The following is a 20,760-nucleotide window of genomic DNA, read 5'->3' as shown; positions in this document are numbered from 1 at the left end:
TCTGTGCATTGTAGGTTGTTTGGCAGCATCCCTGGCCTCTATCCCACTAGATGCCAGTTGTAAACTGTCCTCTGTCCCAAGTTGTGACAGTCATATATCTCCGAATGTTGCAACGTGTCCTCTGGGAGCAAAATTGCCCCCCCCCCCCAATTGGGAACCACTGATCTAGAATAGAGGTATTTCCCACTTTAAATCTAGGTCATTTTTTGCTCTGCTGAAGTACTACATTGCTTAGTCTCATGTAGTATAATATTCACAAAATTAGAGCCTTTTTATAACTAGGAGAACCTCATGTCCTTATCAAAGTGAGAAATGACATTTTCACACTTGAAGTGAATCCTTCCTTGATCTCTCTGCTATAAGAGTTAACATCAACTACTTGTTTTGCATAAGAGTGGTAAAGTAGGACCCAAGCTGTTTTCTCCAGCCCACTCATTGTTCATTACATGGAATGTTCAACTTAATTCCCACTTAACTGAATATGCAGGGAATGCTTTATTGTACGCAGTGTTCTCCCATGTAAAGTGTTGTGCCTGCCTTAAAGAAGTTAACAATCCACCAACTCAAGAAGATAACCAAGGATATAAATAACCTAGATGCCTGGTAATAGTTCAGGGTCTATTTGACATCCAAGAGATGGATAAGATGTAGTTCAATTGACTTTAAATACTTACTGAGCACCCATTATGTGCAACCCTGAACCAGGAACCAAAATGAATTACGTGGCATCTGCCTTCCAGGGGCTAGAATCCTTTCCAGGTATCAGTGGTATACCATTGAATTGTATTGTTAAAAGGATGGTAGGATTGGCTAGAAGCATGAGCGTGTGAGAGGGATTTGTTGAATAGTTTTTTTAAAAAAATGTACTTGGGCATTTCCAAGTAATATAAAAATACCAAAAAGTAAACCATAATCTCATACAAATCAGAAAATGGATTTTGTTGTGTTGGACAACGTAATTCAAAGCATTTGGTTGTAACTATTGGGTCACATGTATTATTTTTTCCCCAGTGTTATTGAGATACAACTGACATAACACTATACGTTTAAGGTATATAGCATGTGGATTTATACATTTATATATTACAAAATGACCATCGTAGCATTACCTAACACTGGCATCACATCACATAATTAACATTGCTTTGTCACATGTATTTCTTAAAGTTGCATCTTTGTTTATCAAGTGTGGCAAGTCATAAACATAATGCCTTAAACAGTAATAAGATTTACAGCCTGCCTGTGGAGGTTTGTTTTTCCATTGTCATTCTCCTTTCGGGTATTTTTTGGGGAAAATCTACAACAGCCAGATCTTTTGGGACCAAGAAAGGCTAGCCAGAACTAAACTCTTAATAAAGTCAGTGATTTTTTTTGTGTGTGTGTGTGTGTGAAGTATGAAGACTTCCTCTGGGAGCTGTGCCCAGAGGGAAGATGGAAGGAAGGAAATTATATTTGAAAGCATATTATCAAGTACATTTTGTTTCTCACATGTGAGGTTTGTATAGAAAAGGGAGTGACAAAAAGGCAATAGATTGGCTAAGGGTAGCTTTTTATTCAAAACGTTTGTTTCTTCAGTCAGTTATAAAATGTCAGAAAAAGAAATTGCAAAAGAGAAACCCAGGCCCTGGCAGGGTTACACATTTGGTTGACTGAGCTTATTCTGTTGGGCTGTATGCTCATCTCTTACAAAACTGGGAGACAGAGAAGGGAGTCATGGGGCTACGAGGAGGGATTGAGGGAATTAGCATTTCTTGAGCATTGACTATGTTCTAGATGATTTAATGTATGTTAAGTAACTCAGTTTCATAACCACTTTCTGAACCAGGTGGTGTTAGCTCTACTTTTACGGGAGGGAATTTAGAAAAGCTCAGAGAAGCCATATAATTTGTGACTAGATAGACCCCGAGTCTATCTCGTGCTAAAGCCTCTTCTACAATAGTTCCTCTAATGGTTGAGTCGTCACCTTCAGCTCTGTGTCCTGACGACTAACTTCATCTCATAAACAAACGTTGTAACAGTTGAGGCCTAGGAGATGCCTACTTAGCTATCATCAGTCCCTTCCATCCCCCTTTCCTGCTTCCAGAGTGGCTGGGTCTCCAGGGCACCAGTCACAGGATCAGAATCAGAGCCAGAGCTGTTTTCAATGCCAGATCTGCCCCTTGGTAGCTCTGTGACTCTGGACAAGTTCCCTAACTACGCTCAGCTTCAGTTTATTTAACTGTAAAATCTAAGCAATAATACATTTTCCGGCGTTCTCGTGTGGAATAACTGGGGTATGCAAACATGTGGCTGCAGTGCCCAGCATCTCAGAAATGGCCCGTCAGTGGGAGTTACTGATACTAAGAGATGTTGTGGAGGGAGAATCCTTCTGGTTCCCCATCCCTCCCTGGAGATATGTTCCCATTAGCTTCCTCCATCTTGGTTTTCCATCTTCTCTGTAATATGTAGCTCTGGAATAATCTATTTCACTATCTCTGAATTCTTACCTTCTGGCAAATCTAATTGCACCTGGTGTCAATCAAAGTCTTCTATGACCCATAACTTGGAAGAGACTCTGAGAAGAAAACTAGAATCAATGGAAGATAAATGAATGTGACTCCTGGTGGGCAGCAGAGGACAGGCCATTACCCTGGGTAGTTAACTTGGTTTATAACGAGCTACTGAAGTTTCGCTGCCATTGGTGACCAGTGGGTCCCCATTGGATCATGGGCATCCAATAAATATCATAGAGCTCCAGATTGTTTATCCTTAAAGATTTCAGGGCCTCCCTGAGATAAATAGAAATATTCATAGGCCTGGGCCTTGGTCATTGTGTGAGGAATATATAGTCAATATCACCATTCCCACTTGGGGAGGAAAAACTCAAGATGAAATAAATCTCCCAGGGTCACTCAAAGTTAGTGCCATCCTGTCACCATTGCAGCCCTTCTGAGAGGTTTGACCTTCTCTATAAGGAGCAGCTCCATAAACATCTGCAATGTGGAGAGAGGGCCAAGGTGAAAGCCGCAGGCCTCTTGTTCCCCAAAATGCAATGTGATTTTACTTTTATTTACATATTTATTTATTTTTGGCTGCATTGAGTCTTCGTTGCTGCGTGTGGGCTTTCTAGTTGCAGCGAGCAGGCAGGGGCTACTCTTCGTTGTGGTGGGCAGGCTTCTTATGGCGGTGGCTTCTCTTGTTGCGGAGCATGGGCTCTAGGTGCACAGGCTTCAGTAGGTGTGGCTCGCGGGCTCAGTAGTTGTGGCTCGTGGGCTCTAGAGTGCAGGCTCAGTAATTACGGCACATGGGCTTAGTTGCTCCACGGCATGTGGGATCTTCCCGGACCAGGGCTCAAACCTGTGTCCTGCCTGCGTTGGCAGGCAGATTCTTAACCACTGCACCACCAGGGAAGTCCCTCCATGTGATTTTTAAATTTAACCCCTTGGGCCCTCCCAGGGTTGGGGTGTGGTGGAGGCTCAGTCCGTCAAGGAAAGATCAGCTAGAGGGCTTGTAACCATGGGAGAGAGGATGTTAACTGGGCCAGAAAGTTTTCTTTAGTTTTATCTGAATTATCTAACGTTGAAAACATTTTGTCTGCTAAATCTTACTCTGAAAGAGACGTGAAGATTCCTGGAGAAACTGGTGGGGGAGCGTGGGCTATGATCCCACCTGCCTGGATTCAGGCCTGGGCACTGCCGCCTGCTCCCTGGGGGCCCTGGAGCAAGTGAATTGTGTTCTCTCAGGCTGAATTTCCTCACCCAGGAAATGCAGCTACCCCTCCACCCCCATCGTTTCTCCCTCTCTGAGTCTTAACCATTCTTTAAAGTTCAGTTCAGATCCCAGCTCCTCCGTGAAGCCTTTTCCGGAGGTTTCTTTCCTCCTCTGTGCTCTGCCCATGCTCTATCTGTGCTGTCCACTCTTCCAGCACTACTCCCACATCATGATTGTAAATGTACTTTTATTCAGTAAAAGGGAATAAGTATGAGGACAAGAGACTCTTTCCCATGTGTCTTAAGTAGAATGCCTTCAAAAGTTGTGAATTGACTGTATGAATGCTCAAATGAAAGCTGAGCGGTTACCATGGACCAGGTCCCAGGCACAAGGTTTTCATGGATCATCTCATTGAATCTTCACCAAACTCGGAAGGGAACACGGGGTTTTCAACATTTTTGGATGAGTACGCTTCATTTTACGGAGGTTAGGTCATGCTGTTGCAAAGTAGTAAGATTTTAAACGAAACCAGCTTTAACCAGCTGGGGGAATGTTAGGAAATGAGGGTTAACATTTATATAGCACTTCTTACATACCAAGTGCTGGTCTAGGCATTTACGTATATCGACGCATTTAATCCTTACAACAGTCCCATGAGGTAGATAGTAGTACTATACCCATCCCATGGATGAGAAGATGAAGGTACAGAGAGCTCAAGTAATTTTCTTAGAACCACATAGCAAGGAAGTAGTAAAGCTGGGGTTCAAACCTAGGCAAACTGATTTTTAATTAAACTCTTCATACCGGGATAAATGTTGCTTTTGGTGGTTTCTTAGGAAAGAAAACATATTGACACTTGTTGAGCTTATGTGGAACAGCCTTATACTGTTTACTGTGGTTGAAAAACTAATCCCCCTCCCATTTCTGAAGTATAATGTCCTATGTTAAAGCAGCATAAAAATAGCCCAATTCATGAATCTTCAGCAGTGTTCAATTCTTATGAACGAAGCGAAGATGATGAAACTGAATCAAGAAATAAATTCTTCTAACAAGAGCCTGTCTGTCCTGATTTCCCATCGCCATGAATGTGTGACGTTTTTGGTTTCTCCTTTTTCCAGGGCAGTTGTTAAATGGTTAAAAGCAGCCCTGACAAAATACAAATCAACAATTCCCGCTTAATGTCCCATTTTACCCCTCTGGTTTCAGTCTCCCAAGTGGAAATTTAAAGGACTCTCAAGTGGGTAGGTGAGCTCTGTTCCCATGGCTAAATGGGGAGCTGTGGGTTGCGCAGAGTATGCAGGTGTTAGAGGTACCCACCATGATAACTTATCCTGGATGATTTCTTGGTCTGAGATACGATTCACAAGGTGGCATCACTCTTCTCCCTTCCGGTAAGGCCATACCTAACTAGACTATTGAGTTCAAGTCAAGTAAGTACACTTAAGATATTATAATTGTCATTGAGAGAAATGCTATGAAGAATTTGTGGTTTTAAGAGAGCATAAAATATGGCCATTTGGCCTAGGAAGCAAGGTCAAAGTAGACTTCAGATCTCTTTCATCTATTTTGTCTTCTTTGGACTCTTTTTCCTTCCTCCTGAAATGAATATTCTGTTTGGATTCTCATTTCTGGATAGTGCCTCTCAAACCAGCTACCTTATTTCATTTATTTTTTATTTATTTTAAAAATAAATTTATTTACTTATTTTTGTCTGCGTTGGGTCTTCGTTGCTGCATGCAGGCTTTTCTCTAGTTGTGGCGAGCGGGGGCTACTCTTCGTTGCGGTGCGCAGGCTTCTCATTGCGGTGCCTTCTCTTGTTACAGAGCACGGGCTCTAGGTGTGCGCGGGCTTCAGTAGTTGTGTCTTGCGGGCTCCAGAGTGCAGGCTCAGTAGTTGTGGCACACGGGCTTAGTTGCTCCACGGCATGTGGGATCTTCCCGGACCAGGGCTTGAACCCGTGTCCCCTGCATTGGCAGGCGGATTCTTAACCACTGCGCCACCAGGGAAGCCCTATTTCATTTATTAAAGCTTGTAGCCTCTATTCCCTACTCCCAGCTCAGATTCCTAAATACCACAGGAAGAAAGCTCTGTTCCTGCTTCGCAGGGAAGGGAAAATGGGCCTCCCTCTATCCCTACGGTACTTTTTTTTTGCATTTCATTCCAGTTTATATATATATTATTTATATATATATATATATATATATATATATATACACTATATATGGCAAGTGCCTATCTATCTAACTATAATTTAGATATAATTGACTTACAACACTATGTTAAGGAACAGAGACTCTTAGCCCTAAAAGTCCCTCATGAGTACATTTATGTTCTTTCCAAGAAGAGAATTTGTACTTTTCATCATATTTTCAAAAGGGTCAGAGACCCAAAAAAGGTTAAGGACTGCTATTTGAGAGCCTCTGTGGGATTCTGTTTATCTTTGCTCTGAATGTTTTGACATTGCATCTGCTGTGGCCAGCCTCCCTCCGGGCTACTGCGATCCCTAAAATAGCACATCTCCTACTCTCAGGACACTCTTCACTTCCCCCTCTCCCCCAGCCATTCCTTGGGTCGCACTTAAGTTTAGAGAGGCAGTTCCACCTTTTAATTTTACCTCCACTGTGGCCCTGCTTTTAGCTGAATAAGCATTCCTACCACAGCCCTCTGAGTCTCGCTCCAGACTCTGATGGACCCACGTGGGTGTGCACCCCCCAACTGGAGCTGCGGGCTCACTGGCTCGCCACACCCCCGTGATCCCTTTGGCTTCTCTCTCCTTGATCAGACTCCGAGGCCTCCGCTGGGCTTCCTCCCTCAGATGGGTAGGTTCCCTGTGCATATGAATCTTCTTCTTCTTTTTTTTTTCTTATACAGCAGGTTCTGATTAGTCATCAATTTTATACACATCAGTGTATGCATGTCAATCCCAATCGCCCAATTCATCCCACCACCACTCCCAACACCCCACCGCTTTCCCCCCTTGGTGTCCATACCTTTGTTCTCTACATCTGTGTCTCAATTTCTGCCCTGAAAACCAGTTCATCTGTACCATTTTTCTAGGTTCCACATATATGCATTAATACATGATATTTGTTTTTCTCTTTCTGACTTACTTCACTCTGTTTGACAGTCTCTAGATCCACCCACATCTCAACAAATGACCCAATTTCGTTCTTTTTTATGGCTGAGTAATATTCCATTGTATATATGTACCACTTCTTCTTTATCCATTCGTCTGTCAATGGGCATTTAGGTTGCTTCCATGACCTGGCTATTGTAAATAGTGCTGCAATGAATATTGGGGTGAATGTGTCTTTTTGAATTATGGTTTTCTTTGGGTATATGCCCAGTAGTGGGATTGCTGGATCATATGGTAATTCTATTTTTAGTTTTTTAAGGAACCTCCATACTGTTCTCCACAGTGGCTGTATCAATTTACATTCCCAGCAACAGTGCAAGAGGGTTCCCTTTTCTCCACACCCTCTCTAGCATTTGTTGTTTGTAGATTTTCTGATGATGCCCATTCTAACAGGTGTGAGGTGATACCTTGTAGTTTTGATTTGCATTTCTCTAACAATCAGTGATGTTGAGCAGCTTTTCATGTGCTGCTTGGCTATCTGTATGTCGTCTTTGGAGAAATGGCTAGTTAGGTCTTCTGCCCATCTTTGGATTGGGTTGATTTTTTAATACTAAGCTGCATGAGCTCTTTATATATTTTGGAGATTAATCCTTTGTCTATTGATTCGTTTGCAAATATTTTCTCCTATTCTGAGGGTTGTCTTTTTGTCTTGTTTATGGTTTCCTTTGTTGTGCAGAAGCTTTGAAGTTTCATTAGGTCCCATTTGTTTATTTTTGTTTTTATTTCCATTACTCTAGGAGGTGGGTCAAAAAGATCTTGCTGTGATTTATGTCAAACAGCATTCTTCCTATGTTTTCCTCTAAGAGTTTTAGAGAGTCCAGTCTTACATTTAGGTCTCTAATTTTGAGTATATTTTTGTTAATGGTGTTAGGGAGTGTTCTAATTTCATTCTTTTACATGCAGCTGTCCAGTTTTTCCAGCACCACTTATTGAAGAGCCTGTCTTTTCTCCATTGTATATCCTTACCTCTTTTGTCATAGATTAGTTGACCATACGTGCGTGGCTTTATCTCTGGGCTTTCTATCTTATTCCATTGATCTATATTTGTTTTTGTGCCAGTTCCATATTGTCTTCATCACTGTAGCTTTGTAGTATACTCTGAAGTCAGGGAGTCTGATTCCTCCAGCTCCGCTTTTTTCCTCAAGACTGCTTTGGCTATACGGCGTCTTTTGTGTCTCCATACAAATTTTAAGATTTTTTGTTCTAGTTCTTTAAAAAAAAAATGCCATTGGTAATTTGATAGGGATTGCATTGAATCTGTAGATTGCTTTGGGTAGTATAGTCATTTTCACAATATTGATTCTTCCAATCCAAGAACATGGTATATCTCTCCATCTGTTGATATCATCTTTAATTTCTTTCTCAGTGTCTTATAGTTTGCTGCATACAGGTCTTTTGTCTCCCTAGGTAGGTTTACTCCTAGGTATTTGATTCTTTTTGTTGCAGTGGTAAACGGGAGTGTTTCCTTAATTTCTCTTTCAGATTTTTCATCATTAGTATATAGGAAGGAAAGATTTCTGTGCATTAATTTTGTATCCTGCAACTTTACCAAATTCATTGACTAGCTCTAGTAGTTTTCTGGTGACATCTTTAGGATTCTCTATGTATAGTATCATGTCATCTGCAAACAGTGACAGTTGTACTTCTTCTTTTCCAATTTGCATTCCTTTTATTTCTTTTTCTTCTCTGATTGCCGTGGCTAGGGCTTCCAAAACTATGTTGAATAACGGTGGTGAGAGTGGACATCCTTGTCTTGTTCCTGATCTTAGAGGAAATGCTTTCAGTTTTTCACCATTGAGAATGATGTTTGCTGTGGGTTTGTCGTATATGGCCTTTATTATGTTGAAGTAGGTTCCCTCTAAGCCCACTTTCTGGAGAGTTTTTATCATAAATCGGTGTTGAATTTCTCAAGAGCTTTTTCTGCATCTATAGAGATGATCCTATGGTTTTTATTCTTCAATTTGTTAATATGGTGTATCATATTGATTGATTAGCATATATTGAAGAATCCTTGCATCCCTGGGATAAATCCCACTTGATCATGGTGTATGATCCTTTTAATGTGTTGTTGGATTCTGTTTGCTAGTATTTTGTTGAGGATTTTTGCATCTATATTCATCAGTGATACTGGTCTGTAATTTTCTTTTTTTGTAGTATCTTTTTCTGGTTTTGGTGTCAGGGTGATGGTGGCCTCATAGAATGAGTTTGAGAGTGTTCTTTCCTATGAAATTTTTTGCAAGAGTTTGAGAAGGATGGGTGTTAGCTCTTCTATAAATGTTTCATAGAATTCACCTGTGAGGCCATCTGGTCCTAGACTTCTGTTTGTTGGAAGATTTTTAATCACAGTTTCAATTTCATGACTTGTGATTGGTCTGTTCATATTTTCTATTTCTTCCTGGTTCAGTCTTGGGAAATCATACCTTTCTAAGAATTTGTACATTTCTTCCAGGTTGTCCATTTTATTGGCATAGAGTTGCTTGTAGTAGTCTCTTAGGATGCTTTGTATTTCTGCGGTGTCTGTTGTAACTTCTCCTTTTTCATTTCTAATTTTATTGATTTGAGTCCTCTCCCTCTTTTTCTTGATGAGTCTGGCTAATGGTTTATCAATTTTGTTTATCTTAAAGAACCAGCTTTTAGTTTTATTGATCTTTGCTATTGTTTTCTTTGTTTCCATTTCATTTATTTCTGCTCTGATCTTTATGATTTCTTTCCTTCTGCTAACTTTGGGTTTTGTTTGTTCTTCTTTCTGTACTTCCTTTAAGTGTAAGGTTAGATTGTTTGAGGTTTTTGTTGTTTCTTGAGGTAGGCTTGTATAGCTATAAACTTCCCTCTTAGAACTGCTTTTGCTGCATCCCATAGGTTTTGGATCATAGTGTTTCCATTGTCATTTGTCTCTAGGTAATTTTTGATTTCTTTTTTGATTTTTTCAGTGATCTCTTGGTAATTTAGTAACATATTGTTTAGCCTCTATGTGTGTGTGTTTTTTATGTTTTTTTCCCTGTAATTGTTTCCAATCTCATAGTGTTGTGGTCAGAAAAGAGGCTTGATATGATTTCAATTTTCTTAAATTAACTGAGGCTTGATTTGTGACCCAAGATGTGATCTATCCTAAAGAATGTTCTGTGCGCACTTGAGAACAAAGTGTAATCTGCTGTTTCTGGATGGAATGTCCTATAAATATCAATTAAATCTATCTGGTCTATTGTGTTATTTAAAGCTTGTTATTGTTATTTAAAGCTTATTTAAAGCTTCCTTACTTATTTTCATTTTGGATGATCTGTCCATTGGTGTAAGTGAGGTGTTAAAGCCCCCCACTATTATTGTGTTACGGTCGATTTCCTATTTTACAGCTGTTAGCAGTTGCCTTATGTATTGAGGTGCTCGTATGTTGGGTGCATGTATAGTTATAAATGTTATATCTTCTTCTTGGATTGATCCCTTGATCGTTATGTAGTGTCCTTCCTTGTCTCTTATAACATTCTGTATTTTAAAGTCTATTTTATCTGATATGAGTATTGCTGCTCCAGCTTTCTTTTGATTGCCATTTTCATGGAATACCTTTTTCCATCCCCTCACTTTCAGTCTGTATGTGTCCCTATGTCTGAAGTGGGTCTCTTGTAGACAACATATATGTGGGTCTTGCTTTTGTATCCATTCAGCCGGCCTGTGTCTTTTGGTTGGAGCATTTAATCCATTCACGTTTAAGGTAATTATTGATATGTACGTTCCTATAACCATTTTCTTAATTGTTTTGGGTTTGTTTTCATAGGTCCTTTTCTTCTCTTGTGTTTCCCACTTAGAGAAGTTCCTTTAGCATTTGTTGTAGAGCTGGTTTGGTGGTGCTGAATTCTCTTAGCTTTTGCTTGTCTGTAAAGCTTTTGATTTCTCCATCAAATCTGAATGAGATCCTTGCTGGGTAGAGTAATCTTGGTTGTAGGTTCTTCCCTTTCATCACTTTAAGTATATCATGCCACTCCCTTCTGGCTTGTAGAGTTTCTGCTGAGAAATCAGCTGTTAACATTATGGGAGTTCCCTTGTATGTTATTTGTCATTTTTCCCTTGCTGCTTTCAATAATTTTTCTTTGTCTTTAATTTTTGCCAATTTGATTACTATGTGTCTCGGCATGTTTCTCCTTTGGTTTATCCTGTATGGGACTCTCTGTGCTTCCTGGACTTGGGTGGCTATTTCCTTTCCCATGTTAGGGAAGTTTTCGACTATAATCTCTTCAGATATTTTCTCGGGTCCTTTCTCTCTCTGTTCTCCTTCTGGGACCCCTATAATGCGAATGTCGTCACGTTTAACTTGTCCCAGAGGTCTCTTAGGCTGTCTTCATTTCTTTTCATTCTTTTTTCTTTATTCTGTTCCACAGCAGTGAATTCCACCATTCTGTCCTCCAGGTCACTTATCCGTTCTTCTGCCTCAGTTATTCTGCTATTGATTCCTTCTAGTGTATTTTTCATTTCAGTTATTGTATTGTTCATCTCTGTTTGTTCTTTAATTCTTCTAGATCTTTGTTAAACATTTCTTGCATCTTCTCGATCTTTGCCTCCATTCTTTTCCAAGGTCCTGGATCATCTTCGCTATCATTATTCTGAATTATTTTTCTGGAAGGTTGCCTATCTCCACTTCATTTACTTGTTTTTCTGGGGTTTTATCTTGTTCCTTCATCTGGTACTTAGCCCTCTTGACTTTTCATCTTGTCTGTGTTTCTGTGAATGTGGTTTTCATTCCACAGGCTGCAGGATTGTAGTTCTTCTTGCTTCTGCTGTCTGCCCTCTGGTGGATGAGGCTATCTAAGAGGCTTGTGCAAGTTTCCTAATGGGAGGGACTGGTGGTGGGTAGAGCTGACTGTTGCTCTGGTGGGCAGAGCTCAGTAAAACTTTAATCTGCTTGACTGCTGATGGGTGGGGCTGGGTTCCCTCCCTGTTGGTTGTTTGGCCTGAGGCAACCCAACAGTGGAGCCTACCTGGGCTCTTTGGTGGGGCTAATGGTGGACTCTGGGAGGGCTCACGCCAAGGAGTACTTCCCAGAACTTCTGCTGCCAGTGTCCTTGTTCTCATGGTGAGCCACAGCCACCACCTGCCACTGAAGGACACCTTCCAACACTGGCAGGTAGGTCTAGTTCAGTCTCCCCTGGGGTCACTTCTCCTTTCCCTGGGTCCCAGTGCACACAGTACTTTCTGTGTGCCCTCCAAGAGTGGAGTCTCTGTTTCCCCCAGTCCTGTCAAAGTCCTGCAATCAAATCCCACTAGCCTTCAAAGTCTGATTCTCTAGGAATTCCTCCTCTCATTGCCGGATCCCCAGGTTGGGAAGCCTGATGTGGGGCTCAGAACCTTCACTCCAGTGGGTGGACTTCTGTGGTATAAGTGTTCTCCAGTTTGTGAGTCACCCATCCAGCAGTTATGGGATTTGATTTTATTGTGATTGCACCCCTCCTACCATCTCATTGTGGCGGCTTCTTTCTCTTTGGATGTGGGGTATCTTTTCTGGTGATTTCCAGTGTCTTCCTGTTGACGATTTTTCAGCAGTTAGTTGTGATTCTGGTGTTCTTGCAAGAGGGACTGAGAGCACGTCCTTCTACTCCGCCATCTTGGTTCAGGCTTACCCTACAGTACTTTTTATTACACTATTTGGCAGAGTTCCTAACCAAAGGGATGCTATTAATAATCTGTTTATTGCCATATACTGTATGAAACATACCTTCACATGCCTGAGACCTTGTCTACATGGAAATCTTGGTTAATTTAGTGCAAAAACTAGCTTGAGCTATTCATTTTACATTGATTCAATAAGATGTTTTACCAAATGGATTGAATTGGCAGGTTTTAGATGTGAGTACACAGAACGTCAGAACTCAGCAGGTAATACTTAAACATGAAGCTGAGTTCACTTACTTTTTCTTATTTTGATAAACACGTAACATTTACCATCTTAACCATTTTTAAGTGTACAGTTCAGTAGTGTTAAGTGTATTCACATTGTTGTGAAACAGATCTCTAGAAGACTTTCATCTTGAAAAACTGCAACTATTGATATATACCCATTAAACAACTCCTTTCCCCCCTCCCTTCAGCCCTTAGCAACCACCATGCTACTTTCTGTTTCTATAACTTGAACAACTTTAGATACCTCATGAATGGAATCCTACAGTCTTTTTGTGACTGGCTTCTTTCACTTAGCATAATGTCCTTGAGGCTCATACATATTGTAGCATGTGACAGGATTTCCTTTTTAAGGCTGAATAATATTCCATTCTATGTATATGTCACACCTTGTTAATCTGTTCATCTGTCGGTGGACATTTGGGCTGCTTCCACCTTTTGTCTGTTAGCAGTGCTGCTATAAACATGGGTTTGCATATGTCTCTTTGAGACCCTGTTTTCAATGCTTTTGGATATGTGCTCAGAAGTGGGATTGCTGAATCATATGGTAGTTGTATTTTAAATTTGAGGACTTTCCACACTCTTTTCCATAGTGGTTGTACCATTTTCCATTCCCACTAATGGTACCCACGGGTTCCCTTTTCTCCACATCCTCGCCAACACTTGTTATTTTCTGTTTTGTTGTTGTTTTTGTTTTTGATGGCAACCAGCTTAATAGGCATGAGGTGGTCTCTCCCTGTCCCCTGCACTTTCTTTTTTTTTGTCTTAATGAAACCAGTGTTGGGGGGAATTTCATCTTCATTATTAAAAACATTAATAACCTAATTTTGGAGAAAAGTAACATATTAGAGACAAGATTTTTCCCTACCCTCTAGGGGCCTCTAATTTAATAAAAGAATGATCACTACCTGTATAAACTTCATTTACCCTTTGGCTTGCAGATGATACAAAAATTCTGTGAATAAACCAGCTCCTAGAATTTGAATATTTAGGCAGAGGAAATTCTAGAAATTTCTTGTCCAGTAGTTCATGGTGAAAAAATATGGAATGTAATGGTTTTTGAAAAACACGGTAAAAAGCCTAGTGATTTGGGGGTGGGGTGGCGCCAAGGGATGGGTGACTGGAATTTGGGCCAAATTGAGAATGCAGTTGCGGAGTGAGCTGTGCCTTGGAGAACCCCAGAGGCAAGAGTGACATGAGCAGATAGTCAGAAGAGCAAATTTGCTTGGACGGTGTAGAAAAGCTGGCTTGAGGAGCTGAATGAAAAAAGGAAATAAAGATTCAAGTCTTGAGGCATAAGGCGCTGTGGGAACCCATCATCTTGTCTGTATCTCCAGTTCAGTGGTATGCCGATAGAGGCCTAAAGGAGCTGGTGGAGGAAAAAATCCCCTTTGACCTAAATGTTGAGGTTTGACGAAGGAGATGGGTAGTTCTTTGAATGTGTGCTTCACAGGTAGAGATGGTCAAGGTCTCGTCTGTGGATCTCACTGCAGGGGCGGAAGGAAGTGCAGGGTTATGTCTTCTGGTTTGTTCACGTCTCCTTTTGATCTTCACAACGACTTTCACCTTGGCTCTTTCATAGTTTGTCCTGTTATGTGCAGGCTTTCTGGCACAGGAAATGGAGTACTTGTTCCAGAACACCAGCATCTGTTCTGTCATCTTTCTAAAGGAATAATAACGTTTCATCTTTTAATCCTTGCGTTCTGTTGCTAACATCGTGAATGTACATGGCTTGCCTTGTGTTCTTTGACTCTTGTGCTGTATAATTTTTTAATGGCTATGTGTGCCTATTCTTTCTCCCAAATGACCTCTTTCACCCTGTTAGACTTGGGAGGAAGATTGAATGCTGGCTATTTTATTTGGCTTTTGTTGTTTTTCTCAGTGGAAACGAGAAAAGAGTCTGTTGGTTTAATGACACTGAATTCCTTCAAGAAAATCTTAGTTATAGAGCCAAGAAGTTTTTTTCCATTGCCTCATCCCTCATGGTCCTTTCAATTTTTACCTTCTGTGTAATAGTTAGGTTTCATTTCACTGCCTTCCATTTCCTATGGAAGGCTGACAGCGATCCTTAACCAGATTCAACAGCCCATTTTATCTCTATCATTGTTTAAGATGTAAGAATTTAATCAAAGCTGCGCTTCAGGAGAACTGCTAATATTCTGTACATAAAAGTTTCCTGATACTTATTGGGGTTTTAGGAGGACTTAATAAACAGCACCCCCTCTTATCTGTTTTCTATTTAAAACTTATTAAAAATGATACAGGAGTTTTTAAAAAATAAGGATAAAATGTTTTATTACTGACAAAATTGGCTTGGACATGCCTTGACCTGGCACCTGGTAGCCAACTGGGTTTTTTAAGTTACTCCCTATTCCTCAAGCTGAAACTTATCTGACTGCTCACAAGTTACCTTTCTATGTCTTGCAGCTACTTCTCCCCTCACAGTGAGGATTTCCTGTTTCCTGTTCTTGACAGGAACTGCCCCTACGTTTCCTTCTGCCCCAGGTGGTTCTTGCCCCTCCTCTTCTCTGGGGCAAAAAATAGAATGGCTGCAGAGAAAGAACAATTATCAAGAAGGACAACTATGCTAGGAAGTATTTAAAAAATATTCTGAATGGCGTCTGGTCACAATTCTGTCCCTTCTGCCTGCCTGCCACCCCAAACCCCATGCTTGCTTTCCCAGAACGTATGGTGCCGATTTTTCACAAGTGACCTCTTCCACCCTCTTAGGCTTAGCCTTTGCTTGGGAGGAAGAGAAGCCATAAGCCCATGAGATCTTTAGAGGGTCCATGGCAGTGTTACACCTTGAATTACAGGCTAAACATCCAGGGCAGTCAGATGCTTGCTGAGAACAGATGTTTCCAAAAGCAGGACGAATCACTGCAATTGGTGAAGCTAGAAGGGTAGGTTTTTGAGTAGGTCTAATTTTACAAGATCTTGGTAAGTTCTATAACTCTACACACAGAGACAGAAAACTAAGTAACTTAAAGATGGAATTTTCCTGCTTTTCTATCAAGCACAGCTTGTTCACACCCTTCTAATAATCATCAGGTTTAATGATGTCTATTTTCTCTTCTGAGGTGAAGATAAAATGGAGAAACTATGACTATTAAGCAAGTGTCAGTAAGATCTGTGTGTTCTTTTCCAGAAAGAGGAAATTCATGTATGGTAACCACTGGAACAAGTCACTTTAGGAATTCATGCAAGAATCTTCCCCCTAAATTGGGCCGGCTGCTGTCCAGCACCGCTACTCAAGTTCTGAGCCTGGTCTGTCTTGGGCTACTTAGAGTCAGGATTAGCCGAGTCGTGGTTATCCCTAGTCGGCAAAACACTTCTGTGGATGTGCGCTCTGCATCTTGTTCTCTTTGCCACTCCCTTGAGTCCACAGGCAAAGTGTTGAGCATGGGGGGCGATCCTGATCACAACCTGGTGTTGGGGGGGCGGGCAGCGGGTCAGGGGGAGGGGGATGGGAACTCTAGAAGAGGGATTGTGGACTCCACTGCCCGTGGCGCCAGGCAGGAAACATAAGTAATCAGGTATCTAAAAATACAACAGTAGCACAAGATGGCTTCAAAAGGCAAGCTCCATGACAGGGAAGACAAAAGGGAGTGGTGGGGAGTGTGGTGAACGGGGAGCACAGTCCTGTCTAGGGAGGCGTCCTCTATTCAGCTCAGGTAGAATGTTGGCTCAAGTACTGCTGGGATCTCTGAAGTCTAACTCTTAAAGGATGGAAAATAATTCGAGTATTTAAAAGCACTAGACAAGCACAAGGAAATATGTCTGCAGGCAAATTTCACTGATTTGGGTCATTATAAAAAGACCCAATGTCGTAAAGCGAGAGAGGGCTTGCAGGACTAACACACAAGAAGCCTGGGCTTTCTCTTAATATTTATCTTGTCTCCACATATTCCCTCCCACCAAGCCATAGTTTTCTCTAACTCAGGCTGCCTTTGATTAAGATAGTGAAAAGAGGGGCTTCCCTGGTGGCGCAGTGGTTGGGAGTCCGCCTGCCAATGCGGGGAGCACAGGTTCGTGCCCCGGTCCGGGAAGATCCCACGTGCTGCGGAGCGGCTGGGCCCGTGAGCCATGGCCGCTGAGCCTGCGCGTCCGGAGCCTGTGCTCCACGGCGGGAGAGACCACAACAGTGAGAGGCCCGCGTACCACAAAAAAAAAAAAAAAAAAAAAAGATAGTGAAAAGATATAGAAGGAATGAGGTTCTCAGCCCTTCTTTTAAGGAGAAAGATTTGAAACGTGTGACATTTGTATCTTCATGGCCGTCTCACTGATTTTTCACACGGAACCTCTTCAAATGTCACAGACCTGTGTTCTGTGTTGGAACCACAGACACACAGGTCTACTTATACAGAGGAGAAATTTAATTCACACATAATCTTGTTCTATGAAATAGAAACCAATTCCACTTCTTCAGGAGATACCTGAGTTGTTGACATACACCAGAGTTCTCAAGAGGTTTCCTGCCGACCCCAGAGATGTAGCAGATGTCACTCAGGATTAGTTTAAAACGTTATGTTTGAATGTCTGCAGACAGGCCTCTCCAGGTTTTCTCAGCCCCCAGTCCTGTGGTCCACCTCTTGCGCCACACAGTGGTCTGCCCTGCATGAGCTCTGTGGCCATTTGGATTTGTGACTCCTGACTGAAGTATACTTTTCGAAGATCAATCATGAGAGAAATAGATTCCGCACTATATAATCTCACACCCTCTTCGCCGTCAATATAGACAAAACAAGGTTTACTCTAAAGAGTCATTTGAGTTTAACATGAAGTGTAGCCAGTTACTAACTCCTCACTTCATGTGTTTCTGAGATGCCTTTTTTACTCTCAATGCTGCCAACCCCCTCTCCGCTCTGAAGACACCAATCATTTGGGATTATTTTAATTGTATGTAAATCCCAAAGATGCAAAATTTGGAATACAGGCTATATTTGGCCTTAAATGCCTTGGCAGCTGGGTGGGGAAGAAACAGTGTTTAAAATATTTTAAGAAGTCCCTACTCCGTGGTGCCCCGGAAGCCCCATCCACCCTCTAACGTCCTGTAGCCGCGACTGCTTCAGACATAGGTGCTCTCAGCCTGTTGCCTGTGAACATCTGGGTTTGTGGCCCCTGCTTGCTACAAATATAGGGGTTCAGGCTATAGCCCTAGTCAACCTCTTCCCCAGCATCACCATCAGGAGCTTTTGGGAGAGTGGCCATAGATTGATACTAGGGTTGACCACTCCGAAGACTTGGACCCTCTCTAGGTTGCATCTTCCAGGCTCTCTGAATACTTAGAGAATCCCTTGTTCTGAGGTCTCAAGAAGCCTCAGGAAGTCAGACTTCCAGATGGAGGTCTATGTCTGAATTCTACTCTTCGTCCTTCCATGAAAACATTGTATGTCTCCACAGTGTATGTACCTGTCTGTCACAAGGGTAATATCTTCAAAATTTATTAATTCACTTTCTGCCTTTCCCTTTCTGGATACAAGCTCTCTAGCTCAGCCTTCCCCAGGCAGCCATGGGGCAGAGGGATGGGCTGGGGAACAGAATGTATTACAAAAGAGATGCTGAGGGAAAGAGCAAGGGTGTGCTCAGATTTTGATACTTAAAAATAGGTTGTGAGCCATGATACGGTCTTGAGAAATGTTTCCATTCCCTCATCTCCCCTTAATATTCACACATACGACTGGATGGATCAACAAATAAGCCGAGTCCTTCTAGGTGTGAGGAAGATGCCTTGTTTGTTCACGCCAGCTGGCTCCTCTGAGGGGGGGTGGGTGGAGAGGACAGGATGCAGGAGAATTAAGAGGCGCCTAATAAGCACCTACTGTATAGCACAGGGAACTCTACTCAATACTTTGTAATGGCCTATATGGGAAAAGAATGTAAAAAAGAGTGGATGTATGTATTACTGATTCACTTTGCTGTACACCTGAAACTAACACAACATTGTAAATCAACTATGCTCCAATAAAAATTAAAAAAAAAAAAAGGATGCCGCCTCTGTCTGCTGTCTTGTAAAACTGTGCAGAGAATAGAGAGAAAAGGGAGGAGGAAGATGGTAAGACGTGTGCTACTCATTTTTCCTTCACCAGATTTAGGCTTGAAGAGAAACAGGTATGTGGGGTAAGTGAAGCTAATGCCAGACAGAAAAGGCTCCCTGTTCCTTGTTTCTCTGGAGCACGGCTGTGGGAAAGCATGCCGAGTGCTCAGCGTAGAGAAGCTGGTACTTGAGCCTTCCTGAGTTGCCCTAATTCCTCTGTTAGGATTGAGAGCCAGTAGGTCCGTGAAGGGGGCTGATACAGCAGCGGTGACCCTCGACTGAGGATGGAAGTAGCTCATGGCCTGCAGCCCATAGTCGCCAAACTATGGTGAGTCAGCACAGAGCACCATCTGAGTCAGAAGAATGAGCCTAAATGACACCAGCAGAGCCCAGGGACCTAGGCCGACTAGGACTATTGTTCTAGAGGTCAGGCCTGCCAATGCCCACAGAGCCCCAGTACAAGATCGGGGGACCCCCCCCCCGATGTCCCCAGGGACTCAAATACTTGACTCCCTCATCCACCTTGACGCCAAGTCAGGGAGAGGGGCAGGGGCAGGTAGAGGCAACCTGGGACGCTGAGCATCCTTCCCTAGAGAGACTGAATGCTATTCTGAGGAACTATTTAAATGATTGAATCAGATTATGTCTAAAGTGGACTGAGAAGACGTTAGGGACTTGGAAGAAAGATGATATTAATCATAGACTAATTATTTGTCTACCTTGCACATCTGAGTTGTGTGAGTTAAATTTTTTGACCCTGTTGTACGTATAGACAGATGGAAAAAATCTGGTCCTTCCTCTAAGAAGTCAGCACAATTTTTAGCTACGGGAGTTTTTAGCTAAGGGAGTTAATTAGTTAGCTAGGGGAATTAGATGAACGTTTCAAGCCAGGAGACTGTCATTTAGAAAATTATCTCTTGTACTTAATACATAAAAGGTACAAGCCAGCTATGAAATACTGCAGCCCTTTTGAAGGCCAGCCACCAATTCTTTGCTTACTGAATAATATATCTGTATAATTCTTTGTTTATAAGACACTTTCATAAGAGAAATCTCATTTTATCCCTTTCACGGTAGGAATTCCTGTGAGCTAGATAGGCATGCATATTTTATAGAGAGATTGTAAGACAGAGCACTAAAGTCATTCGCCCAAGGTACGGAATTTGTAAAGAGTGTAGCTAGGACTTCACCTCACCTCAGATTCCAGGTCTGACTTCAGCCCAGGGGCCTCTTAGTTTGCTGTTACCAACTTCTAGGCTGGTGGCACACCCAGAGGTGGACAGATGTCAATGCAGTGTAAGGAGAATTGTGATAGTGGTAATAGGGCTGTGAGGTATGGTGGTAGGGTCAAAGAGCTCGAGCCAATGGAGGATGGTGGACCCAAGCATGCCCTGAGGCTTTCTGTCAGGTCGATTGCACATCCTGGAAAGGTGATGGTTTTGTAAAAGATGGATTCTGTCAATTTGACCTGTTTCTTATGTATTGATATTAATCATTGAAAACACTCCCTTTTTAGATTCCTCAGGTTGCTGAGACCTGATAAGGGCTCCTGCGTCTCGAGGTCAGTGTGGTTCCACAGAACAGGAGAGACCAGGAGTGCTGCGGCAGGAGCGTGTGTTCCACACTTGGGTCTCGAGCTAAGAGGATTTTGGAAATGTGTCAACTATGAAACCAGGACATGTGTAAATGGAAAATGGGGTATTTGTGAGCGTTGACTCCGTCCAATGGACAAGACCCCAGTGTAGGACCCTTGCAGGGTGGACTGAGGAAGCGTTCAGGAGGAGAAATGCCCGGGCTGAGGCATAAAAGGCAAGTGGGCATTGAGCAGATAGTGTAGGTGGGTGATTCCAGGCAGAAGAAAGAATACCTACGAAGGACAAGAAGTGAGAGGGGAAAAAGTAACATTGATACGACTTCAAGTAGGCTAGCTTGGCTGGACCATATATCGTCGTCTACCTCTTATAATCTATCTGGAGATATAAATGGGCCAGATTGAAAAGACCCTTGAGACCCT

Source organism: Aethalodelphis obliquidens, unplaced genomic scaffold (genome assembly GCF_003676395.1).
Source record: "Aethalodelphis obliquidens isolate GAN/ISIS:26980383/991018 unplaced genomic scaffold, ASM367639v1 scaffold12, whole genome shotgun sequence".
In the NCBI taxonomy this organism is placed as follows: Eukaryota; Metazoa; Chordata; class Mammalia; order Artiodactyla; family Delphinidae; genus Aethalodelphis; species Aethalodelphis obliquidens.
This window is presented reverse-complemented; position numbering follows the sequence as displayed.